At 36.2% G+C, this 27,970-nt stretch overlaps 1 protein-coding gene across 3 annotated transcripts in view; it reads left to right on the top strand.

Annotated features, from left to right (window-relative positions):
• The window catches only part of LOC149548023 (rhomboid-like protein 14, mitochondrial), a 73,263-nt gene that overhangs the window by 43,348 nt on the left and 1,945 nt on the right, over nucleotides 1-27,970 (top strand). The gene's annotated exons all lie outside the window — the stretch shown is intronic.

Here is a 27,970-nt window from a genome sequence, read left to right as displayed (position 1 = left end):
ACTGAAAATACAAATTCATTAAGTAAAGTACCCATTAAAAGGAAGATAACTCGAATGCAGGTCATTTCTTTGTCTTATGCAAGTCTTGGCATTTGGAGGATAGGAGAAATATTGTAAGGCTTAACCTCCCAACTGCGGACCTTTAAGTATTCTCACACAATCTCAACTAAAAAAGGCCCTCCCTACCCGAGATTAGGCATGGGACACCCCTGTCCTGCCATTAACAATCCTGGTGTTAGAGTGTTGGCTAAGCAGCTAGTTAGGCTACGGAGTCCTTCCCATCAACCCATCTATCCAACTGTTAGCAACCCTGACCTATAGCGATCATAGCAGCAAGCATGCCACTAAACCTACCCTGGGCAGGGATTTAAATGGACCATATGTGCCTAGCCAGCCCCCGTTCGATTTGACAACAAGATTACTACCATTGGATCACCATGAGTTGACTCGGTCTATTATATTTGTTTAAGTTCATTAACTGTTTATTCTGTTTATGATTACTTCATCTTATCTTACATGTATAATTCATTGTTCATTTACTATCATCTCACACTCTTCATCTCAACCTTGTTGGTCGTCCTTGATTGATGCAGGAGCAATCTTGTATCAACCAAAAATATCTCTTGTTTTCTGTACCAGTCTGTTGTTCATGAGCTAGTCGTTGTTGTTGTTGGTTTTGTGTTATGCGTAGTTAACATGATGGTGGGGACCTATCCTTGATGCTCCTAAGTGCGCAAGCCTTGATCATTTGTGTTTCTTGAGTTGTGAACCATTCTTTGCAATCCCTGTTTCCTATGTTTCTCTTCCAACGAGGCATGTTGTTTCTTTTGGTGCGATTTCTTATGTTAATGTGATGTGTTGCAAAGTTAGGAGACAACTCCTTGGACACACGTAGATCTTCCTTCGAGTGCGCATTGCTTTATGTTTTATTTGGCGATGGTTTTGGTTTACTCTTCCTAGGTTGGACCTATAATGTAATTAAATGCTCGACTAGCCGACTTATAGCTTAACTGGCTATATAAGAGGCTTGGTTAAGATGTAGAAAAGAAAAAGGGAGTAACATAAAAAGATTGAAGAGGAAGATAGGATGCGAGCTTGGACTCCAATTTCATAATTTCCTTTGTATATAGCCGAAACCTAAAAGGCCTTAGAACCGGGCATGTTGATAAATTTCTTTTAATTATTACACCAGTGTGGTTGCCAATTGTGTAATGTCCCATTTTTGGCAGGTCTACGCAGTTGATGGAGTTAGCTCATCATAGTGATCCTCGTGAGCTAACAGGGTGTTTTGGGGGTCCTAGCTATGGACTTACTATTTTTTAGTAGCTCTATTTTTGGCAGTTGCTATTTTTGGTAGTGTATGGGTGGCTTCGATAGTTGGTCGTCACCTGCAGTAAACATGGTTATTAATTTCATGAGCTCTTATTTATTATTAAGTTGCATTATTATAATAATGTTTATATTATTGTAATAATGACTTTAAGAGATATTTCTAAGAAGTGTGTTGGAAAGTTTCTAGTGTTGAGTTCTTTTGGGAAACTTCAACAATTTCTGAAGTGGAGTGTTTTTAGGAAACTTTAGCCAACGAAAGGTTATAAATGAGAGCTCATTTCATTGGAAAAAGCACGCTTGGATAATTTATTTTCTTTTGTTGCCTTTGTGGCTTTTTCTAAGATTTTGATTTTCAAATCCCTTGCTGAGGTATAAGGGTTTGATTCTGAGTTGTGCGTTGATTCCACAACTAAGGTATCGTGGATCAAGTTCTAAGTACTTTACCAATTCTCCTTACTATGTTCACTGTATCTAAGGAGAGATTCATTCTGTGGTGTGATTTGAAGGAAGATTATTTGCTAGAGTTTGTATTGGGTCTGCTGTGAGGTTTTTTCAGAGAGTTCTGAGAATTACATTGAGGGTTGGCTTGCAAATTTCTGCTGTGTATAGCATTTTGCATATCTCCTACTGTTCATCCTATAGATTGGCATTTGTGAGACTTGCCTGAATTGTGGAGAGAGTTTGAAGAATTTCCCATTTCACTATGTTGCTGCAAACTGGAATTCGAATCTGGTCTGAAGGTTGATGTCTGGCTTCTAGAGGTAGCAATTCACATTTCAATATCAACTACAGCTTCATCTAAGGTTTGGGGATTGTGTTTATGAGTTGGATGGTTTACAAATAATCTGAAAATCATTTCTAGACCTGCCGTTAGTTGTATAAGGAGTCTGTAATTTAATCTGAAAGGGTGCATTTGAATCTAAGGTCCCATTGTTGATAAGTTTGGGTGCGAAGTCTCCCATATCAAAATGCAACTGATTATTGCTGGAGCAGTGTTGTTTATGGACATAATCGTGGCAAGCAAATAGGTCACATAGGGGCAGTAAATTCAATTTTCCAGCTTGCGCGAGTCTTGGATCAGCCTGATTGAATGTGATTGGTCATACAACGCTGGGAATTTGGACCTAAATCAGGCATCAAATGCTGGAGCTGTTGATAGTTGCAATATGGAGTGAATAACAGGTTCCTTTAGTATGAATTTGTACTTTGGGAATCAACTATCATAGCTATTGTTTATGTTTCAATAAAATCTGGAAATTAAGGTAGATAGTTTGCTATGGTTAACTGCTATTGTAATTACATTCAATTCAGAATTTCAAAAAGGGTATATATCTCAAAAATTACCAAAGCCGAGCAAACTAATAAAAAGCAGAAAATTCATATATCCTTTAGCACTTTTTTAGTCAAGGGTAAGATAGGGTTTTTGCAAGTTGCCTAACCTCATGTAAATCTTGTTGTCACTATTTCATGATATATATATATATATATTACATCCCTGTGTAACTCTAAGCAAGACATTTTCCCGTTCCTGTGTCGGGTGGTATCAAAGTGGAGTTCTTTCTTGTGGATTGGATCGTGGAGAACCTTATTGGATTGGCTATATGGTGGCAGATCGGAAATGTGACCTATAACTTGTAGAATGTTACGATCTTGCAAGAACTATTGTCAAGATGGTCCGTGGTAGAGAAAATGTTGATAATGCTATAATAGATATGCTGAGGCAGATTGCAACCAGGCTTGAAGCTGTAGAAACAACCCAGAGAAGAGGTGTACATCTTGAAGATGTTAGTGATGAGGAAGAGGCAACATTTAATCCAAATCCTCAACCTGAAATTGAACAAGATGAGGAAAGACTCTTGAGAGTTTTGTCTAGGTCTTAACTCTAGACCCGTTGTTGAAGTTGCTATGATGGAAGACTTGAGACCGATGCAATATTGGATTGGATCTCTGAGATGGATTAATATTTTGAGTATGAAGGTACTCCTGATAACAAAAAGGTTAAGATAGCAGTCACAAAGTTGAAGGGTCATTCATCTCTTTGGTGGGATCATTTGCAAACTAAGAGACAAAGGAGAGGAAAGGAAAAGATCAAGACATGGAAAAAGATGCTAGAAAAGATGAAGTTTCTCCCAGCAGACTACCAAGTTAGTTTGTTGAGAAAAATGCAAAATTTGAGACAAAAGGATATGAGTGTAAAAGAATATATTGAGGAATTTTATAGGTTGGATATTAGATCTGGACATGTAGATGATGAAGTTGACAAAGTGGCTAGATAACTGAATGGCTTGAGGACGTCTATTCAAGATGAGATTAGCTATGTTAAGATGGATAGTGTGGAGGAAGCATATCAATTTGCTTTGAAAGCTAAAGAACGATCGACAAAAAGACATGATCAAATACAGAGAGGAAGAGGTGGCAGATTTCAAAGAAGCAAAGGTAGAACCTATGGAGAAAGTAGCAGATTTGACAATGCAATACAAGATAAATGATGGAAAGATGAACCTATTGGTAAAAGAGGTAATTACTCTAGACGTAGCGATACTGGTTACTCTAGGAACATGTACTGTTCCCTTTTTCTGGGACATTAAAAACTGATAGGTCAATCCAATATTTGACCTTTGAGGACTTAATAGAGAATTATTAAGTCAATTTTAAATTAAAGGGGAGTGAATAAGAGATGAGTTTGCATGAGGGATAGGGACAAGAGTATAGAAGTTGAAGAGTCATAGGTTGGGTCTTTAAAAGGAGGAGAAGCTCATTTCTAGATGCTTGGTTTTATGATTTAGATTTCAGTTTCTCTCTTGAAAGAGTTATTTGGAAAATTTCAGCTTTCATCTAGCTTGAAGACGTAAACCCTCATGCTGGTGAACTGTGAAAGCAAACCCATTGTCTGTGGAGACGTCACATCAGGTGTCTCACATGTGCTTACAGGTTCTTTTATTAGTATTCCAATCTGATTGTAAAATTGTGTTTGAGATTGGATTTTTGAATGCTAGTTATTGCATTGCTGATGTATAATGCAATAACATATTTTAAGGTATTTTATGAAAATCTATTGGTTTATATTGTGGGTTTATAGTGCATCTTCATATGTTTATGTTTTGAGAATTATCTTGAGATAAAATCAGGTCAGTATCCATTTGGGATATTATAAAACAATAATGGTGGAAAGAGGGAAGAGAGATCTTAGTTTAAAGGTACTTGTTATAAATGTGAAGAAGGACATAGAGCTTTTGAATATACTAACTCTGGAAAGAAGATTGGAGGTAATAGCAAAAATACTTTGGCTTGTGAAGAAATTGATGAAACACCTAATGAAAATGAGAATGACGAGAATCTGATGTTAAGAAGGATCTTGTGGAGTGAGGAAGCTGATGAAGAACCTATTTTGAGGAAAATTTTTTTCAAGATCAGATGTAAGATCGCTAAAAAATGTTACCAAGTAATCATTGATAGTGGAAGTTTGGATTATTTGGCATCTGAAGAGCTGGTTAACAAATTATAGTTGCAGAGATTGAGACATCCTAAGCCTTACCATGTTGCTTGGATCCAAAAGGTGCACAAACTACTTGTAAGTGAACAATGCCTTGTCAAATTCAAAATTGGGAATTATCATGATGAAGTCTTGCGTGATATTATGCCTATGGATTGTTGTCATATTCTTTTGGGTAGATCTTAGTAGTATGATAGACAAGCTTTGCATGATGGTAGATTGAAACAATATACTATCTGGGTGAATGGAAAGAAACAAATATTGTTGCCTTTGGTGGAAAAGTCCGGTGAAAGTCACTGTACTACAATTAGAGTATGCTTGGTTGTGGGTAATAAGTTTGCAAGAGAAATGAAAGAACATAATGTTTGCTATGCTTTGATTCCTAGAAAGAATGAGAAACAAGATGAGTTAGAGCATGCACCTGAGATTGAACCTTTGCTGACAGAATTTCATGACATCATTTTTGATAATGTACCTGATGGTTTGCCTCCTATGAGGAGCATAAGTCATTGTATGGATTTGATACTTAGAGCTAGTTTTCTTAATAAAACACCACATAAGTTAAACTTGATGAAAAGATTGAGCTAAACAAACAAGTACAAGAATTGCTTGAGAAAGGTTTGATTAGAGAAATTTTGAATCCTTGTACGGTACCTGTTGTGTTAGCACCTAAGAAGAATGGAAAGTGGAGAATGTGCACTGATTCTAGAGCTATAAATAAGATTACAATAAAGTACAAATTTCCTTTGCCTAGGATGGATGTCATAATGGGTACTTTGAGTGAAGTAAAATATTTTACAAAGATTGATTTCAGAAGTGGGTATCACCAGATTAAAATCAGAGAAGGAGATGAATGGAAAATTGCTTTTAAGACTAATGAAGGTTTGTATGAATGGTTGGTTATGCCCTTTGGTCCAAGTAATGCACCTATTACTTTCACAAGACTGATGAATGAAGTTTTGAAGTTCTTGAGTAAATTTATGATACTATACTTTGATGACATTTTGATATTTAGTAAGAGTAAGGAAGAACACCTTGACCATGTTAGACAAGTATTGCAGAGATTAAAAGAAGAACAAATGCTGAGTAATTTGAAGAAATGTTCATTCATAAAAGAAGAGATTGTGTACCTTGGTTTTGTGATGTTAGTTGATGGACCTTGAAAAGGTAAGAGTTATTCTTGATTGGCCTACACCAGAGAATGTTGGAGAGGTAAGATCATTTCATAGATTGACAAGTTTTTATAGGAATTTTATTAGAAATTTCAGTTCTATTTGTAATGTCATGACTAAAACTATAAGAGTAGATAAAAGGGATTTCAAATGGACATGTGGAGCATGAAAAAGTTTTGAAACTTAAAAGCAAAAGATTGCAGAATTGCCAACACTTGCCTTGGCTGATTTCAGTAAAGTTTTTCTAGTTGAATGCAATGCTAGTGGAAGTGCAATTGGAGCTGTTTTGAGTCAAGAAGGAAGACCTATAACTTTCTTTAGTGAGAAATTGAACGATGCTAAGAGAAAATATTTAGTTTATGATAAAAAATTCTATGCTATTGTTCAAGCTTTGAAGAAATGGAGACATTATTTGATGCTTAAGGATTTTGTGTTGTATACTGACCATAAAGCTTTGCAGTATTTGAGAAGTTAGAATAAGTTGAATCAGAGACATATGAAGTGGGTTGAGTTCTTATAAAAATTTTCCTTTTCATTGAAGCATAAAAGTGGATAGTTAAATAAAGTTGCTAATACATTGAGCCAAAGAAGAAATTTGTTGATAGAGTTGAGGTACTTGGTTTTGATGACTTGAAGTGTTTGTATAAAACTGATCATGTTTTTTCCGAACCTTGAAAAGTTTGTAAGGAACAAATAGTGAGTGATAAGTGGACTGATTGTTTCATTCAAGAAGATATGTTGTTTAAGGGAATTCAGTTATGCATACCTAGAGGATCTATGAAAGAACATTATAAAGGAGAAACATAGTGGTGGACTTGTTGGACATTATGGGATTGATAAGATCATAAAACTGATTTCAGATAAATACTTTTGGCCACAAATTTATAAAGATGTACAAAGGATGGTTAGAGGTTGTAGAATTTGTCAAACAACAAAAGGAACTAGTCAGAATTTGGGATTGTATTCACCTTTGCTTGTATCTGATAAGCCTTGGGAAGATGTGAGTATGGACTTTGTTATTGGGTTGCCTAGAACTCAGAGAGGTAATGATTCTAGTTTGGTAGTGGTTGATAGATTTTCAAAGATGGCTCATTTCATACCTCGCAAGAAAACATTAGATGCATTACATGTAGCTGAATTATTTTTCAAGGAAGTGGTAAGATTAGATGGTTTGCCTAAGACTATTGTTTCAAACAAAGATACTAAGTTTACTGATTACTTTTGGAAAACACTTTGGAAGAAGTTGAATACAGATTTGAAGTTTAGTTCCACATTTCACCCTCAGATAGATGGACAAACTGAAGTTGTGAATAAAAGTTTAGGTAACTTACTGAGATGTTTGGTTGGGGATAAGCTTGTTATTTTGGATTTAGTTTTGGCACAAGCAAAGTTTGCATATAATAATTTTCTGTGAATTGAAGTACTAAGAAGACACCAGTTGAGATTGTTACTGGATTTCATCTGAAGGGAACCACAGAGTTGAGAGATTTTCCTACTGAGACAAGAAGTGTTGAAGCTGAGGATTTTGCAATTTTTATGAGAACTTTGCATGATGAAGTCAAAAGGAATTTGGAAGATAGCAATCTAAAATATAAAGAAGTAGCTAAGAGGAAGAGACAAAAATCTTTTGAGGTTGGAGATGAGATTATGATTCATTTGAAGAAGAATAGATTTCTAGTTGGTACGTACAGTAAGTTGAAAATGGAAAAGCTTGGACATTGTAAGATTCTAAAGAAATTTGATAGTGGAAATGCTTATGAAGTGGAACTACTAGAAGACATGGATATTTCACCTATATTCAATATTGCAGATATCTTTGAGATCTTTGAGTCAGATGAGGAGATGGAAGATAACTTGGATTATCCTAAAAAGAAGAAAGACAACATTGAGAAAATCCTGAGTGGTAGAATAAGCAAAAGTACAAGAGGAAAAGATTACATGGAATACTTAATTCAGGGGAAAGACAAACCAATTGAAGATAGCTCATGGATTACACAAGTTGAGTTGAATCTTTATGATTCAGGTTAAAATATGAGCAATGCTTGATGTGGACACTAGTTCTTTATTAACCCAAGTGCCTGATGCAGGAGCATCTTGGATCTTGGAGCAATCATGCATCAACCAAAAATATTTCTTATTTTCTGTACCAGTCTGTTTTTCGCGAGGTAGTCGGTGGTGCTATTGGTTTTGTGTTATGCATAGTTAACATGATGATAGGGACCTATCCTTGATCCTCCTCCTAAGTGTGCAAGCCTTAATCGTTTGTATTTCTCGAATTGTGAACTGTTCTATGCGGTCCATATCTCCTGCGTTTCTCTTCCAGTGAGGCATTTTGTTTCTTTTGGCTTGGTTTCTTATGTTAATGTGGCATGCTGTGAAGTTAGGAGCCAACTCCTCGAACACATGTGGATCCGCCTCTGAGTGCGCATTACTTTATGTTTCATTTGGCGATGGTTTTGGTTTACTCTTCCTAGGTTGGACCTATAATGTAATTAAATGCTTGACTAGCCGACTTGTGGCTTAGTTGGCTATATAAGAGGATTGGTTAAGATGTAGAAGAGAAAAAGAGAGTAACATAAAAATATTGAAGAGAAAGATAGGATGTGAGCGTGGACTCCAATTTCATAATTCCCTTTGTATATGGCCAAAACCCGGAAGGCTTCATAGCCAGGCATGTTGATAGATTTCTTTTACATGATATATATATATTGCTTCTGTGTGCAACTCTAAGTAGGGCATTTCCCATCCCTGCATCATTGATGAATCTTAGTATGGCTGCTAAATCCTTGAGCAATCTCTGTTTATTATAATCAACTTTCTACCCAACTTGGGCTATAACAAATATTACAAGAAATTCATGGTGTATTCATAATAGATTTTCTTGACTCTCTGAGAGTGCTCTTTCTCATCTAAGTGGCATTTGGATGATGCCACTGCATAAACATTGCACCGAATTCGGAATTCTTTCAATTTAATTTAAAAATCAGAAAGAAGGAATCACAATAGTTACATCTAATATTTTTAGGCTCCCTTTTGCTATACATAAACAATGTGACCAAAGCATCTAATTTGGACATAGTTCGACTAGCTCTGTTTAAATTAATCAGTATGCTTCTTTAGACTCTAGCTAGATTTTCAGACCTTATTATAAATAAAAGAAAATGAAAGATGGAGTGCAGAAAGAACGCATGACCTGACTCTGTAAATGGTAGTATTTCACCCTAAACTGCTGATGGTTGCTTAGAATGCCTAGCCGACTCCTTGGCTATAAGATAATAGCCTTTTGCTTATGCAGACAGGAATACAATCTCCAACTTGAGGTGATCACAATTAGGACTAATCGCGATAAGGATAGAATGTTTCTGAATATATGTCCACGACACTTATGAATGGAAACTTCTGATATGATCTATGGAAGGAACAAATACAGTTAACAAGGAAACATGAATGATAATGAACACAGATGGAAAAGTTGACACTGATAATAGTGAATCAAAATTAGCAAAGTAGTGCAAACAACAATGCAATGAAGATGGTATCAAAGCACGGATAGCAAATTTTTTCACAGACAGGAAAGTGTTTAATGGTAAGAAGTTAACTAGCTGCTATATGGAAAGCTTGCCCATCCGTTTGCATGCTCAATATGCTTTCCTAAGAATGGAGTTACAACCAAGATAGAAGAAGGTGGCATGGATGAGAGTTACGTTCAAGAGCCTCTAAAAGGTCGATAACACATATGGCTATTTCAAAAAGAATGAAAATATCAAATAGGCCGCTGGAAAATAAAGAAGGATGATGACATGAATTAATATTATTAAATCATAGCCAAAGGTTGGAAACAACTTTACTCTCGAAGTGTTAATATAAGGATACCATCCTATATCTACCTATACTTATATATGCATGTACATTAGTATATATATGTGATACATGTCTTATTTTAAGTGGGCGCACTCATGTATGTCTCATTTGAGTTTACACATATATAAGTATATATGTATATACATGTGCAAGCATATGTAGGTACCATGGTATTGTTATATTAAGACATGTCATTTGTCACAGGAAGCTCTAAGTTTATTCCAATATATAAAGTAACAATTTTGTTCCATTTAATTATTTTATCATCGTATTAAATGTGTAGACCAATTTAGCTCATGGTGATCACTTGGTATCCCCTTACTTGCCTAGTCCAGTTTTCCCCTTGACCAAGGTGGTTTAGGACCCATACCTATTAGCTCAATGGTAGGTGGTGCCCTCACACCCTTTCCTTTTCTAGCAATGCTTCCCCCCTTTGTTGCATTCCTGTAGAAGAAATTTACCATGGTAATAACATATTTCTCATCATTTAATAAAATCAAAATTGCTATAACAAGTATTCATATTAGCTATCTGTTTCCAATTCATATAACATCATAACAATTAACCATTATTTCAATTTCTCATGAAACATAACGAATAGCCGATATTCACATGAACCATAATGATTAACAAATTTAGCCAATTCAACTCACTTCACATGAAGTTTCAAAGGCTATAAAGAATATTTTATATTTAAGCAAAAATAGGGATGTAACAAATCCAAGGAGAGATTCATTATGAATCTCTAGAGACAATATATATATATATATATATATATATATATATATATATATATCTTAGTGGTTAATCATATGATCTCTACCAATTAGTCATTTTTAATGAGTGCACTCATTAACATAGATCCCAGAGGCTTGAGAAGGACACTCTCAATATGATGGTTTCCTAATCAAGAATTACTCTCACTAGAGGGTTAGGTAAATTTGAGAAGAGAATTCTCTTAAGGGTTAGGAGGGTTAGCGTGGGTTTAGTGAATAATTAATTTGATAGTTATTTATCTTATGATCTACTAATGTTGCTGCAGGTTTGTAGGTAGTTAATTTCTTATATTATCATGTATTAATAAATTGTTACAAGTAATAATCGTCATTATTCAATCTAGAGTCGAGGACATTACAGTGGTATCAAAGCATAATCCTATCATCGTGTGAGTAGAGGCCTATGCAAACTTACACAAGAAGAACAAGGAAAGACACCATGAATGACTTATCTAACGAGATGCGATCCCTTATGGAGAACAAATGAAACATTAATAAGTCAAATGGAAAGATCGAATCAAGTCGTCCTCCAAGCTCTACAAAACATGGGAAATTCAATCAATAACTTAAAGGTTCAACCCCCCAAGGGAGAGACACTAGTTCATACCATTCAGAAAATAATAATATAATCCTAAATACTAAAGTTCCCCATCCCTCTTCCTACCTAGAGAAGAAGCCCCAAGGGAAGAGGAAGGAATAGAACAACCCATGACTCGAATTGAGGACATAGCAAGGGCTTATGCAGAGCTAGACCCTCATATTAGGGAAGTATCATTTAGAGAATTTTGCGAAGATAAAAGACGAGAGACACCCAGGAGGTATATAAATAAAGAACTCAAACATAAAGTGAGCAAGTTAACAATTCCAAATTTGATAAATCCAGGAAGATTACAACCCATGCATGGTTAAAAAATTTCAACACATTTTCTATTCTAAGTTCCATGACGAAAGAAGACACTCTCCAATTTGCAATACTTCATCTAGGAGCAGCACATGATTGGTGGCACTATGGACGTATCTCATTAGGGCATCAAAAGATAAACTCCCATGGACTATTCTTCTAAAAACTCAAACAAATTTGATGAAAAAGACACAAAATGGTACTTTTAAGAATTAACACATCTAAATGAAATGGAACATTGGATGAATTTGTACAACAATTCAAAGGGTTATCAATAATGATTCTAGATCTCTCCCAAAAGAGACTTATATGTTCATAGAAGGCCTTACAGAGTCCACAAAAATAATGATGAAACCCCTTGAACCATAAGCCCTAGAAGAAGCCACCAAGAAGGCAAGAAAGGTTGAATCTAATAATAGGGAAAGGCCTAGGAACTTCACTTATAAAACATTCTATCGAAGTGAAGGAACAAGGAAGAATGACCAAAACAAAACATTTTATTTGTGTAAGAAACCATGGAGTACCTGGCATAGATGTCAAGAGAGGGAAGGTTTAATCCAAAAGAACTTATGCTTCAAATTCAGAGAACCTTGGGAATGTGGTCATCAATGTAAAAGAAGGTAAGTAAACCAAATTGAAGAGACTAGCAGAAGGGCAAAAGTTGAGGAGTTAAAGCAAGGAGCTTAGTCGTCTTCTCTCGAAATGAAAACATGCCTTTTCAAATTAAGGGTATACCTAAAAAGAAAAAGGTAATTGCTTTAATGGATACAAGAGCTTCTCATGATTTCATTAGCAAGCACTTGGTAGCAAAGAGGAGGCTAAAAACCCAAGATTTTAAAGGCTTTAGAGTAGTGTTGGCCATTGGCCACTGAATCCATAGACTGTTGTATAAAAATTGTCACACAAGTAGAAATCACCAGTAACAGACATATAATTAAAAGAAATTTTTATGTAGCAAACATACAAAATGATATTATCCTAGGGATGCCATGGATCAATTCTCTAGGGTGTTTTATCATGGATGGCCCAAAGCTTGAAATATGCTTTAAACATGAGGGGAAAGAAGTAACTTTAAGAGAAATGCCTAATGTAACCCCAAAACGAGTATCATGTAATAAAATGGAGAGAATATTAAGACATGACCAAGGAGAATGGGTAGCATAGTGTATGGTCTTAGATAAAACCCCCACTAATGAACAAAAAATCCATGTAGATATTCAGCCTATCCTTAAGAAGTACAAAAAAGTATTTGAAGATATCCCACTAGTTCTTCCCCCCAAAAGAGGTTTTGAACATGGCATAGAGTTAAAGGAAGTTTGAAAACCAGCGATAACTGATGGAGCTCTATTTTTCGGCAAAATCAGATTCTCCATTTGTTACACTCTTTCACCCAGATCACTATCAACTTCACTTTTGGATTTTTATATCTGATTAGTTATAATATGCTTTCCTCTTATATCCATGGGTTATACTTTCATACACCATTTGTCTAATGTAAAACCAATTCTTAAAAAAGGCCATCTTCTTCATATGAAGTTTTACACTATTCCAACCCAAGCCATACTTGAACAAACCGAACACAATTCCATTTCACTCTTAGATAGTATCTACAAACAGACCAAGATGTATATAGGCAACCACAAAGTTGATAGTTTCTAATTGAAAAAGGGAAGCTGAATCAATGAAACCAAAATTAAGCAATGATATTTTCTGACTATGAATCAATTAAGGATCTCATTGGGATATCACAGAATGCAAAATTGGGACAACGGCTAACACAAAAAGCCAATTTACAGCAAGGCATCGAAATCAGCATTTATAGGTGAGTGGAATTAAAGGCTGTGATTTGAATAATATTAAGGATCCATAGCCTTTCCAGATTCAAGGTGGTAAAGAGTTAAGTTAAAATATATTAAAGTGCCTATAATTTCCAAATTTCTATTTTAGATTTCGCAAGTGCAAATCCAAATTACTTCTGGCATCAGTTGTCTCTTCAGTATGAAAGGAGTAGATACGAAGTAGCAAGAGTGGTAGTTAGAAATTATGTGCACAATTTTGAAGACAGTGCACGATTTTGAAGACAATTTCTTTGATTTGCTTAAGCAACATGGAGAGAAAAATGAGAGAAATCCTCCAGGGAGAACAATAATGTCTAGAGAAAGCCACGAGCCATATTATCTACTATAATTTGTTGGTGAAGTGTTTTGATTTATCTCTAATAGTACTCTGTAATTGATGCAGGTTTGGATATGCAAGGAGACATTGAAGAAGAAAAATTCAAAAGCACAGGATCCGCCACATCTATTTTCCTATTCGCAACCATGGGAGCACTCGCAGTCTCCAAGAAAATTGCTTGTGGCGAGGAGTGACACAAGAGAATCCTTCTGCGATTGAATATGAAACCAAATAGTCTTCACAAATATTACTCACTGTTTGGATTCTTTTGCAATTTTGAGCATATTTTCTAGACCATATTTGAGGAAGTTTTTTCAATAGACAAGGTGCGGTGGAGAAAGAGGTTTGTGTGTTTGGAAGGATCAATGCATCCATGTCTCCAAGATGTCCGGAGAAAGAGAGTATGCACAAGAGAATACTCGTGAAAGTATGGGGTCCCTTCTTGGAGATGGATATAAGATTAAAAGAAGCCTGAAGGCTTATGGTTTTAAAACATGTTAGATAATGCATAATCCGTATGTATTCACCTAGTTTGCAGACCGTAATAGGGGGAATTCTCGATTAGTTTTTAGTCATGAAGAGTTGCGTCATTTTGAAAAGATTAGGTGCAGAATGGGTGTGTCTATTAACCCACACACCTTTTCATTGTTTATAAATAGATGATGTAAAATAAACAAGGAGACAATTCATATTCATACAAATTTTTATACCCAAGTTATATATATGCACTTTGATATATTTTATTCTTTCATTGGTAAAGAAATGATTTTTTGAACTAAGCCCGTGGATTGTGGATTATTGAATAAATTCTTATGCGATTCTGGAATCAAATTACAATGGATGGATCATTTGTAAGGAGTGTCTCCAATGCAATTTTATTTCTGACATGATCAATAAGAAATATATTTTTTATTTTAATTGCATGAAGCTTTAGAGTTAAAATATTATATAGTTTCATCCTTTATAATTATTATTTTAATTTTGTAAATAATTTATATGATAGATAAGTGGACAGAATCAATTTTAGCATTTTAAAATCGAACATCGTAGATATTGAGAAATATTTAATTGTTTCCGAATCTATGTCTGGTTTATCTCCAAACCAGAGGAGTTAAAATACATTCTAAATTGTTTCAAAATTGCATCCATATATTTGATCTGTCACATCATGATTACTAAATTGTTTATAATTTATGTGTGTATAATTTTATAAAGTTGTATGTTTTAAACTTATAATACTGACTCTATCGCCCTTTGGCACTAGTCTTTATATTTTTCATAATTTGTAGTCCATACACTGGCAATTATTTCATATCTTTCCTCGGAAGAATTAATATGTTCATTTGTTGCAGTAATCCATTCTTATCCTTGTTTCAAAAACATTCATATATTCATTCGTTATTCTTTATTTTTAATTTGCAAGTTAAAAGCTTTCTATAATTCTTGCTATTTGGAAAACTTTCGTTGCATTCATGTTCTAACAATTTGCTATAAGCATCTTGGGGTTAAGCCTGGGGTTAAGTGTTTTGTTTAAGATTAGGTACACCTGCTTGGGTTTTGCAAAGCCAGAAGCACAGGGGATTTGGATCGTATCTATCAATCCCGTCAAGTTGGCCATAACTGGTTGGATATCCTAGCGTTGAGTTGGCAAGACTTGTAGTATTCCAATCTGTGGTTTTGGGAACCAACAATAACGGTACCTAATAAACATGCCCATAAATATAAAGAAAAAATTGAAAAAACCATCAAAGAACTAATAGAGAAGAGACATATACAACCTAGTAGCAGACCATTTGCCTCATCAGTGATACACGTTATGAAAAATGATGGAACCATGAGAATGTGCATTGATTATAGGGCATTAAATAAGAAAACCATAAATAATCAATACCCTATCCATAGAATTGATGAATTAATGGGTGAATTACATAATGCATTTTATTTTTCCAAAATTGATCTAAGGTCAGGATATCATCAAATTAGAATGAGAGAAGAAGATGTGCAAAAGACAACATTTAGATGCCATTATGGACACTTTGAACTCTTAGTGCTTTCCTTTGGACTTACAAATGCTCTGGTGACTTTTCAATCTTGCATGAATCCATAGAGTGATGTACAAAAAATGTCACTCAAGCAGAAAAGATATCCCACCAGGTCTTCCCCCTAAAAGAGGTTTTGAACATGCCATAGAGTTAGAGGAAGGTGCAAAACCGGTCATAACAACACCTTATAAACATTCCCCATAAATATAAAGAAGAAATTGAAAAAAACCATCAAAGAACTATTAGAGAAGGGACATAGACAACCTAATAGCAGTCCATTTGCCTCATCAATGAAACTCATTAAGAAAAAAGATGGAACCATGAGAATGTGCATTGATATAGGGCATTAAATAAGAAAACCATAAAGATTAGATACCCTATCCATAGAATTGGTGAATTAATGAATGAATTACATGTTGCGTGCTTTTTTTTTCCAAGACTAATACAAGGTCATAATATCATCAAACCAGAAAGAGGGAAGATGTGCCAAAGACAACATTCATATGCTATGATGGACACTTATAATTCTTAGTGCTTTCCTTTGGACTTACAAATGCAATGACAACTTTTTAATCTAGCATGATTCACACCTTTAGACAACAGTTACAAAAATTTCATCGTATATAATTTGATCACATCCTTTTTTATAGAGAAACATGAGGAGCACCTAAAACACATTGAAGAAGTTTTGAGTACTTTGGAAAGAGAGTCACTATATGCTAAAATTTATAAGTGTGAGATCGGACTTCAAGAAATACTCTACCTTGGGCATAAAATCAACAAAGAGGGGGATGAGTGTGGATGAAGAAAAGATCAAAGCTATCAAAGAATGGCCAAAACCAAAAACCCTAATCCAACTTGGGGGTTTTGTGGGACTATGCAGTTACGATCATCAATTTGTTAATTTTTTTTTCAAAAATTGCATCCCCCCTTACAAACCTAAGAAGAGAGCATTCACTTGCAAAGCACAACAAGCTTTTGAGAAACTAAAAGAAGTTATGAGTTCATGCCCAGTGTTAGCCATACCAGATTTCTCTATGCCATTTGAACTGCAATGTGATGCTTCAGGAGAAGGAATAAGAGTTGTACTAATGCAAAAGAAACACCCTATAACTTTCGAAAGTCATAAACTCACAAAAGCTTAGAGATATATTTTTTTTAAGACAAAGAGATGTTGGCAATAATACATGCCTCGGCAAAATTTCGTTAATACCTAGTGTGTGGGAAGTTCAGAGGAAAAAATAATAATAATAGTCTACATTTTTTCTTAAATCAAAAGGATTTGAATGTCAAACAACAAAAGTGGGTGAGCAAAATCCAAGCCTGTGATTTTGACGTAGAATATCTAAAAGGTGTAAATAATGGAGTAGTAGATGCCTTATCAAGTAGGTCTAGTACTCTAGATATTGGAAAAATGAGATAATAGCAGACTATGCCAAAGATCAATTTGTAACCAAAGTTTGGAAGGGAAGATACCTAATGAAGATTTTAGAGTTTCAAATGACTTTCTTTTACAAAGGAAGGATATACTTGACTCCAAAATCCAGAATGAAGAGGATCGTTATGAAGGAATACCATGATAATCCATTAGCAGTTCACCTAGGATATTATAAAACATATAAACACATAAGAGAGAAATACTTATGGAAGGGATTGAAAAGGAATGTACAAAAATATGTATAAGAATGTATGATTTGCAAAAAAGCTAAGGCCAAATAGTCACATCCTGTAGGGCTGTTACAACCATTGCCTATCCCAAATAAAAAATGGGAAAGTGTATCCATTAATTTTATAACAGGATTACCCAAAGTTCAAGGGAAGGATAATATCTATGTAATAGATGATAGACTCACAAAATTTGCTCATTTGTTTCCAGTTTCCACTGAATATAAAGCACCCAAATAGAAGAATTACTCTTCAAAGAAACCTTCCATCTACATGGATTACCACAAAAAATTGTAAGTTATAGAGACAGTAAATTCCTTGGCAAATTTTGGCAAGAACTATTTAGACTGGCAGGGATGACACTTACTCCTAGCACCAGCAATCACTTTCAAACTGATGGGTGAACAAATGGATAGAAGGATACCTAAGAAACTATGTCACAGGGCAACAAAACTTGGATCAAGTAGCTACACCTAGGAGAATATTGTTATAAGTTGAAACACCATATGAATGAGCCCATTCAAAGCACTATATGGGTATGAGGCTACCACATTTGTGTTGCTGTATAACATCAGTCAAAGTGATATTTGAGCACTTGAATTCATGATTTACATGAACTTTGTTTCACTGGTGAGAATATATACATATATACCTATATACACACACACACACACATATATGATTATATATATATATATTCAATTGTTCATAAAATGACTTCATCATAATCAAGCTCTTATCCTTGAAGAGACTATTGTTATCGGGGCCTTGTATATCTCTGTTCTGCCGCCGATTGCAAAGTAGACAAATTACATTTGCTATAATTGAAACTAATATTATTATGCCCATGTAGGCGTAGAGCCATTTTTCTATGGGGACACAACTCTCCATTCTTATATAAATGATGACGAGCAGTCGTTGAGGAAATATATCAATGACAAGGCATATACAGTCCCAGCGATTGCTCTCCCTATAGGTAAACAAAAGACAAGTTCATCGATCCTCCATTGGCATTCAAGTTTGAAGATTATCTTACACGGACTGCTATCCAAGGTTGAAGATCTGCACCATTCAACAACACATTCAATCTGAGATACAAGTAAGTAAATCTAAGTTTGTACAGTCTGCAATTATAGTTTATCTCTATTAGAGATCCTTATATTTAACAACTTGGAGGTTTGATCATCCCCGAAAGCAGGGTACCTGGCGCACAAGAGTTTAGCACTAAAGGAAAACTTGCACAATGCTCAAAACCAATAGAAGATCTGCGCTGATAGGAATAGCGTGGAAAGAACATTTGAGGAAGGGGATCTAGTATTCTTATGGCTCCAACCATACAACACTTCCCTTAAAAAATGGACAAGGAAACTTAAGCTCCGAATCTATGGGCCATACAAGTCGATCAAAAAGAATCGGTGAAGTAGCATATGAATTAGATATCCCTACTAATAGTCTAATTCACAATGTGTTCCATGTGTCGAGACCCAAAAAGGTTTGGGTCAGTAGATAGTGCCATGTACAAAATTACCCCCTTGATGATGAAGGACAACTCATCTTTGAACCTGAAGGAATCCTTGAAACTAGGGAAAAGACTTTAAGGAACAAAGTGTTGAGAGAACTACTGATCAAATGGAAAGGGCTACCAAATGAAGATGCCACTTGGGATAGAGAAGAAATCCTTAAAATGCTTCAGGACAAGCATACTCGAGATGGGGAAACTGTGATAATCCTCAATTGAATCCATTATAAAATTTCATAAAGATCACATTTTCCTTTATAAAATAACAAGCTAAATATACATGACTAAATTGTTGATGTGGGCAATTACCTTTTTTAATCCAAATGATCAATTCACTTCCATGCAATTCAACACACACACACACATGCACACACGCACACACACATGCACACGCACGCACGCACGCACGCACACATGCACGCGCACATGCATGCAGGCTCGCATGCACACAGACACATAGACACAGACACATACACACATAGATAAAAACATAATAACAAAGAAGTGACAATTAAACATAATATTGAAAGAATTATTATTAGAAATAAATTCTAAACCAATCATTATTAAAGCATAGGAAGTCGCAACCATTGGTCACCCGACCAAATGCGACCTTTGTTCAAGCAAACAAGGGTTGTGGCTTCAAATGCACCCATGCTGGCTATAAAGGCTGTGTGCAAGTGGTACAAAAAAACATAGCAGAATACAATGAAAAAAAAGGGAAAAATAGAGTCAAGGATAAGCAGAAGACATGGAAGTAGAGGTAGCGAGGAGAACAGTATTAAAAGACATCCATAAAATATCAATTGCTGGAATTATTCGCAGTGATGTTAAGGTCACCTTAATAAGAAGTGAGGGGACAATGATAGGAGGAATAAATAAATAGAATCAGATGTCAGAAACAATCAGCTAAAAGAGTCGAATAAACAAGATATCCTAAGAAAACGACAAACACCATATAAGATCACCACCAGTGAGAAGAATAAACATATCATATGGATGCCGCAGTGGCAGGCTCAAATAAGGTGACCCTAATTTATACCATAGGCATCTTTCCAGAGTCTGGAATAAGATATCTACAGAATCTTCTTATATAGGGGAAGTACAAAGAAAGTGACAGGAGCTGTATTGAGTGATTATTAACTAAAAAAACTCAGTGAATATTATAGAATTAAAGAGGTAATAATACACATATTTAAAGACGAACGTACTTACAGACTACAGAGGTAAAACTCATCTAATTTATATTAGATTGCTAAACTATGTGATGATTAATAGGGAGGAGGAGAACTTTATAGTTCTCATAGAGACCCATCGAGATGGGCAAAGGGCATCGAGTTTCTCATAAAGAGAACTCAAAGAATAGAGCCCATTCTATATGATTGTCGAGATTCCAAATTGGAATTTAGGGAGAGATTCATTTAGAGACTATATATATATATATATATATATATTGTATTGGTTGATCATATGCATATGTTAGAGATCAGAGGTGGGATCTCTGCCAAGTAATCATCGTTAATGAGTGTGTTCATTAACAAAGATCCCAGAGGCCTTAGAAGGACACTCTCAATGTGATGGTTGCCTAATTGAGAATCATTTTCTCCAGAGGGTTAGATAAATCTGAGTAGAGTATTCTCTAAGTATTAGTCTAAGTATTAGAAGGGTTGGCATGGGATTAGCGAATGGTTAATTTAATAGTTATTTATCTTCTGATCTGTAATGTTGTTGCAGGTTTGTAGGTAGTTAATTTCATATATATATATATAGATATATATATATATATATATATCACATAGTAACAAGAATCACGATGATTCACACAATTAGATTCAAGCCAAACAATTTTTTTTGAATTGGTGAATCGTATCAGTGATAAAGGGATTATGAAATAAGTTACTAAATTTCAAGGGTTTTTAAAATTTGCCGATTCCTGGCTGATTCAATTCCGATTCATGGCTGATTCACAATTTGATTCGGCCTTGCTGATTCCGATTCAAATCCAATTCTCGTTACTTTGATGTACTACTAAATTGTTACAGTTAATAATCCTCATTATTCAATCCAGAATCGGGGACATTACAGTTTGTCGTTAAAAACGAGTCCTATAGTATTGATAAATATGTGACTGACTCTTCCAGGAATATAGAATTAAAGTGTGACATCCACTCCCAAAGAAGTATATTACAATTTCAAGAAGGAAATGACATGCTGCTGTATGGCGGGGAAACTTGCAGCAAGCTAGGAGGAGAGAGGGCAAAAAGGGACAAGAAATAAATTGAAATTTCAAATGCAAGTTAATGTCAACCATCCAGTACACACTGTTACCTATTTTTCTTTTCAGCAGCATAATCGAGGAGTGCCTACAATAGCATTCCTCTTTTGTTTATCATTAAAAATGAGTCCTATAGAATTGGTAAGTATGTGACTGACTCTTTCAGAAATATAGAACTAAATTGTCACTGACATTCACTCCCACAGAAGTTTATATTAATGTTAAGAAGCAGTCCAGCTGTCAAAGATTTTGGAAATTCTGGTGAACATTACCTACCATTGTTTATAGACTAGATTCAAGAGCTAGAGAGATACTTTGAAATGGAGAGAAATTGATGATCATGACCTTAGAAGGGTAAGCTTGTTTTGTCAAGAGTGAAATCAAATACTGGTTTATGGTGGGACCAAGTTGTGGCAAATTAGAAGAGAAGACAGAAAAATTAGGCTTTGGCTTAAGATTTATAATTTATAAAGCATATGATGCCAGTTGAAGTTCCTAGTGCTTGTTATGTCAATCATACATAAATTACTCACTTTTATCTATATTCTTTTCAGTGGTATAATTGAGATTTCCCTATAATAGCATTCGTATTTTATAAATAAAAAATAAGTCCTCTACTGTTTTTAGCATATGTAACTACTAGGTCTTCCAGCAAGCCAGAACTGAAATGTAACATCCACTGACAATAAAGTTTAATGTTTTTGCTGAGAAGCATTTCAACTGGCAAAGGTTCTGAAAACCTGGAGAACTTAACCCAGATTTGTTGACGGACTGGATTCAAAAGAGAACAGAATTTTGTTAAAAATGAGAAATTGATGAAGATGAGACGAGATAGGTAAATTTGTTGTCTCAAGAATGAAATCACATGCTGGTTTATGTTGGGACATCTTCAACAGTTTAGGAGACAAAGCCAGTAAAAGATAAGACTTTGGATTGAAATGTTAAAACAACTAAGAAGATTTCTGAGCTGAGGCAATATGTAAATAGCAATTTCCAATGCATATTAATGCCATCCATTCAAAAATTCTCACTGACATGTTTTTCTTTTCAGCAGTATAATTAACGGGTTCCTGCAATAGCACTCTTATTTTTTATAAATCAAAATGGTGCAAATAAGGGGTGGTTGCACTTCAAATAGAGGAAGAGAAAGTTCCTCCAAACTTATGGGGTGGAGCCAGGAGAATGGCCATATGTGAAGCCGAACTTCAAAGGTTAGGAGACTTAAAATTAGAAAAAATACTGCAAATTATGAGTGTTGAGAGCACATATTAAGAAGATTGTGTTTACCATACAGGGTAAAAAGATACTTATCACATGTAGTACAGTAAGATATAACACAAAACAGATACTTTATTCATATACACAATATGCACTTCAATGCTTACATTCTGATTATGCTCATTGCAATTATTCAGATGAACGAAAGTCCCTTCTGGACGGTGTACATATACTTTCCCGAAGGGGTGACTCAACTGTCATGCGCTCGTTCGGATACAATTCTACCCGTTGGCTACACTATAAAATTTATTGACAACATCATCCCCCCCAAAAAGAAAAATCGTCTCCGGATGACAATTAACAAAATGGAATACATTAACTGACTAACTACACCAAGATTTGTTTCTGTCACACCGCTTTCACATTCATCCCGTGCCTGCACCAAACTGGTCTCTAAAACATGTTGCATCTGTAGCCTCTGCTAACACAATATTGTTATTTTAGCCAATTTGACCTTGATAGCCACTTGTGCCACATTCTCTACTTCTAACTCCTGGGTACACTGAGCCAAGTGTCGCTCTATTGCTTCCAATTGGATGATCAACTCCTCCCGAGCTTTCTATGCATCCACCAAGATAGCCTCACGTCCAACACCTACTTCGAGTGCCTCAAAGCGTAGCATCCCTTTCGAAAGGCTTGCTCCAGTGCTCTCTCCACCTTTGGCAGATAGACACTCCATGCTTGCAGTAGCTCCAGGTTTCATCAACTGGTCACACTTTCCACAATTGATAACTGAATTGACTGGGAGTCTAGGGAGCAACACCCCCAGCAGGGTTGAGGGGTAGCGCCCCCGCGGGGTCTTGGGGCAGAGCCCTAGGGATATAGGGCGAGGTCGAGGGGTAGCACCCCCGCCGCCAAGACCAAATTAGCACCCTCAAACTCACACAAAAGTCCATGGAACACACCATTTTTGTGATTTTCTTTCGATCCCATACTCTTTCTACCAACCGCTTATGTTTTACTACCTATTTATGTCTTTATCTTCCTTTCGGTATCATATGTTATTCATTGTCAACTATTATGATTTGTCGTCATTTTTTTTTAGGAGCGTCCACAAGTATCTCCTACTCGACCGTACAGTTACGACACTTCATTGCTTTTGATACGTATGGTGCTTCCTCTTCTTATACCACAACTTTACTTTGTATGGTGGTCTCCCCTCCTGTTTTTCCATACGGTTGTTTATTCCATCTCCTTAACCTTTTGACTAGCCATACAGTGAAGCTTATGTGATCTCCTGACAACCTTGTACAAGGCTGTATGGTCTACTATATAGATCTTATGTTTTTCCTGTCCATACGGCCGTACGCACTACTTTTCATGTCTTTTGGTAGAGTTTTGTATGATATTGCCTTCACGTCTGTACGGTGAGTGCCTCCCACATCATCTTGTCCTCTGCTCCATTTGAAGATTGTACGGTGTCTACTTCCTCCCAGTTGGTGTTGTACCCATACGGTCCTCCATACGTTGTTTATAATGCTTTATTTGTATCGTATGACCGTATGGTTGACTATGCTTCCTGTTGTCGTATTCTACTGAATGGCCGTATGGTGAGTTCTTCTCATGTGCTCATATATATGATTTATTGAATCCGTACAATACTATTATCCCCTGTAGACAAGTCTTCTAACCGTACGGTGCATTCTGTCATATTCTTACTTATGCCTATTATGAAAATTTCAATTCTTTATTATTATTTACACTTATTTTACATATATACAACAATATTTATTATTTTTAAACTGTCTCTCAGTTGCTCGTCCATGGAGGTGCATTATTTCTTTCATGATAGACTCTCAGCTTCGACCCATTCACTGCATTGGCTACTTCCTTCCTGTTGAGCATCCATAATTTTATTGCCCCATTATCGCCAACTTTGCTTATCATGGATTCCTTCGGCTACCACTCCTTGCCATCAATAACTATATTCTTGATTTTAGAACCTTCACTCCGTACTGCTGTAGTTTTTATTAAGCCCTTCCTTTTTGTTTCCTGTGCAGACTGTACAATGTGTTTTCCTTGTTGCCAGTACCTTTCTACTAAATTTGTGGTGCTGTGTAACATTTTCTTTCTATTTGGTTCATTCACCGTGTACCGTATGGTGGAATCTTATCTTTTTCCTTTTGTTGGATTTGTACGGTATGTTCTTCCCTTCAGCTTCAACCGTAACCACCTTTCCTTCTTCCGCTTCTCTGTATTCCTTCGGACATTCATTTCCTCTCCTTTCTCACCTTCATCAACCCTTAACATATTACAGTCAGAAAGAGCTTGTAATCCTCCATCTGCCAGTGGAAAAGGTCATTCACCGAGTCTAGGTCGTCATCATTCAACCCTTCTAATCTCAATACTCCTTCGTCCGGTTCCATTCTCTTCTTTCCTTCATTGTCACCTTCACCTTCACCTTCATCTTCGGAATCTAATGACGTTGTCCCTCATCTATCATCTGTGTGTGTAGGTCAATTATAAATATTCAACCTCTGCATTCCATGGATAGGGTATTTCATTTCCAATCATGTTTCACTTTTGCTTGCACAAACCAACCCCGTCCAAGGATAGCGTCATACCCTTTTCTTTTCAGTGGAATGACCACAAAATCTAATAAAAATGGTTGTGTTCTGATAGTTACCGGTTGTGCCATCAAGGTTCCCAATGGTTTGATTCCATGCTGATCCGTCCTGAGTAACTAGAATGTAGGTGGCCACAACGTAGGCTGTCCTAACTTTTTCCATATATCTTCTGGTAACACATTCACGCCTGACCCTCCGTTCACAATTGTGTCTGTAACTTGTAAGTACAGTTCCTAGAATGCCCATCTCAACTATTGTCGGATGCCTTCCCATTGTGAGTGTCAGTAGCATCAAGTCTGCTACCGTTGTTCCACTACTATCCTTTCTTGTTCCTTTGTCGCTTCCAAAAGTAGTGTAATATTCAGAATGACCCTCCATAACTGGGGCATTGTAAGGTCATGTAATTTAATAGGGACTTCTATTTGCATTACCTGCCTTATCACGTTTTGTTCAGCTAAGTTTCTCTTCGAGGTATTGGCAGTGTCTTTTATTGCAACTTTATTGTTTTCATCTGTCTTTCCAACTCTGTTTGTGCCTATTGTAACCTCTCCTTTTCTTCTTCTGCATCAGGTTATTTTGCCTTCTTAGCTTGCTCACATGTAATGGCTAGTACCTTCTCATCACATGCTTCGATACTTAACAAATTTACCCCCAGCTTGGGGCATTTTGAATTTTCGTGGTCTCCCGGACTGTACCATCTGCATAATAGCCATGGCATCTCCTTCGTGGTACAATATTTGGCAAAATGCCCCTAGAGGTTGCACGCACGATATTGTATCATTGGCTGTCCACTCACATCGTACTATATCCGACTTCAGCCTCCATTGTTATTATTATTACCACCCCTTCCGCACTGGTTATTGTTGCGATATCCTCTTGAGGTTGCATCGTTGTTTGTGTTTGTTCTGGTGGACACTTCCTGCGTCAGTAACACTTGTTGGTGTCCCTTTGACTTCATATTGAATGGGCATTCCTTTAGCCGCAATTTGACAGATATAACAAAATTGTTTTTTTGGGCAGGAGCCCTTTGTGTGGCCTTCCTCTTTATAGTCCGTACACCACAATTCCCCCTTCACTAAGTTAGGATTCTTTTTCAAATTTCTAAATTCTTTCATCATCCGTAGCATATCCTTCTACAACATTCAAACTTTCTTGCTTGATTCTTCATCGCTACTGCTACTTTCAGACGATGAATCGTCTGAATTTGATTATTTGTGCTTCTTCTTCTTGCTTTTTTTTGTTCGCTCTCCAAATCCATTGCTCGATTATACGCATCTGCGTACGATGCTAGAGGTACAATCTTCATTTTTTTCTTGAGAGTAGGTCATAGCCCCTCAACAAACCATCATTTCTTCAATCCGTCAGCCATTTGGCTCTCCATCTTCTCCACCAACTCTTTCAGCTGTCTTGCATAGGCATGGATCGTTTCATTCTTCCCTTGCTTTGTGCTGTATATTTCTTCTACAATTTCGTTATCGTCCTGTAGCAGTCGAAACTCTGCTATGAACTCCTTTCTAATGTTTGCCCATGAAGTCAATTTCTAAGGGTCAGCATCTGCAAACCAATCAATTGCCACACCCTGCAAGGTGCTGGAAACTGCCGGACCCAATCATCCTTGTCTGTTACACCATTTGCTATCCATATTGTTTCACACGTCTTGTAGTGTCTGATTGGATCTGCTGTTCCGTCACCATTAAACTTAGGCAATTTCTCCTTGGGTCCTGCTATTGCTACTTTTGATTTTGTGGTACTTGTTATGTACTTGCGCTGTTTTGAGCACCCATGTTGTTCTGAGTACCCATGTTCTAAGCACCTGCGTTGTTCTGAGCACTAACGTTGTTCTGCACAATTGCACTGCTTCGGACAACAGCCTTGCTTTCAACAACTGCATTACTTGGTGAAAGAAAATCTTCCTCAATCAAAGTTGTTCGATTCTCTGCCTGTATCCGTTCGTCGAGTGTATCAGGAACGAAGAGTTCACTTCATGCTCGTGCTCCTTCGGCACTTCGAGCCGTGCGAGTTTCTTCCCTTCCGTTCGGATGCTCTACCCTCAACATATACAAGTTAAAGAACTCCTCCCTTGTCTCTTCCACCAAATTCAATTGTTGTCGAGTCTCTTCTAGCAATTCCTTGGCATTCCTTGGCCTACTAGGTGAATGCACTCCCTCCGTCTGTGCTCCTTCACCCCCTTGGTGTCCATCGGTAATTTGCTAAAGCTTTTGTCTGCGCTCCGCTTGTTGTGCTAAAATTAAAACTTCTTGTGCTGTACATAGTTCATCCTTATCTTTTATCTTATTCCTATCCTTGTTAAGCAAATTTGACATTAATCTTCATAACATTTCCTTTGTTCCAGGTTCGACTGCCAATGGTGCCAACTGTTTACCGTATAGGGTAAAAAGATACTTATCTTATGTAGTACAGTAAGATATAACACAAAATAGATACTTTATTCATATACGCAATATGCACTTTAGTGCTTACAATCTGATTATGCTCATTACAGTTATTTTGATGATTCAAGGTCCCTTCTAGACAGTGTACATATACTTTCTCGAAGGGGTGACTCAACCGTCACGCGCCCTTTCGAATACCATTCTACCCATCGGCTACACTACAGAATTTACCGACAACAGATTGGAAGTTTTGGAGGCCATATTGCAGCATGAAGATTCCGAGGACAAGCCTGAAGTACAAAAAGGGTGCCCAAACTTACAACTGAGTAGCTCCATAAATAAACAGCACTTTTATTTATATTTATAATACATCAAATTTATATACTATTTATAAAGACATAGCTAATGATTGATAGATTTAAGATTTAACTGTGAAATCCACTCCCAAATAACTTTATGATGTTAAGAAATAGTTGATCTACGAAAGATCCCTAGATTTTTGCCATTTGTCTCTGCCAGAT

The sequence above is a fragment of the Cupressus sempervirens genome, chromosome 7 (assembly GCF_028749045.1).
Source record: "Cupressus sempervirens isolate cs-2001-9-10 chromosome 7, ASM2874904v1, whole genome shotgun sequence".
Classification (NCBI taxonomy): Eukaryota; Viridiplantae; Streptophyta; class Pinopsida; order Cupressales; family Cupressaceae; genus Cupressus; species Cupressus sempervirens.
The sequence above is the reverse complement of the archived record's forward strand: the minus strand, read 5'-3'. Positions and strand labels throughout refer to the sequence as shown.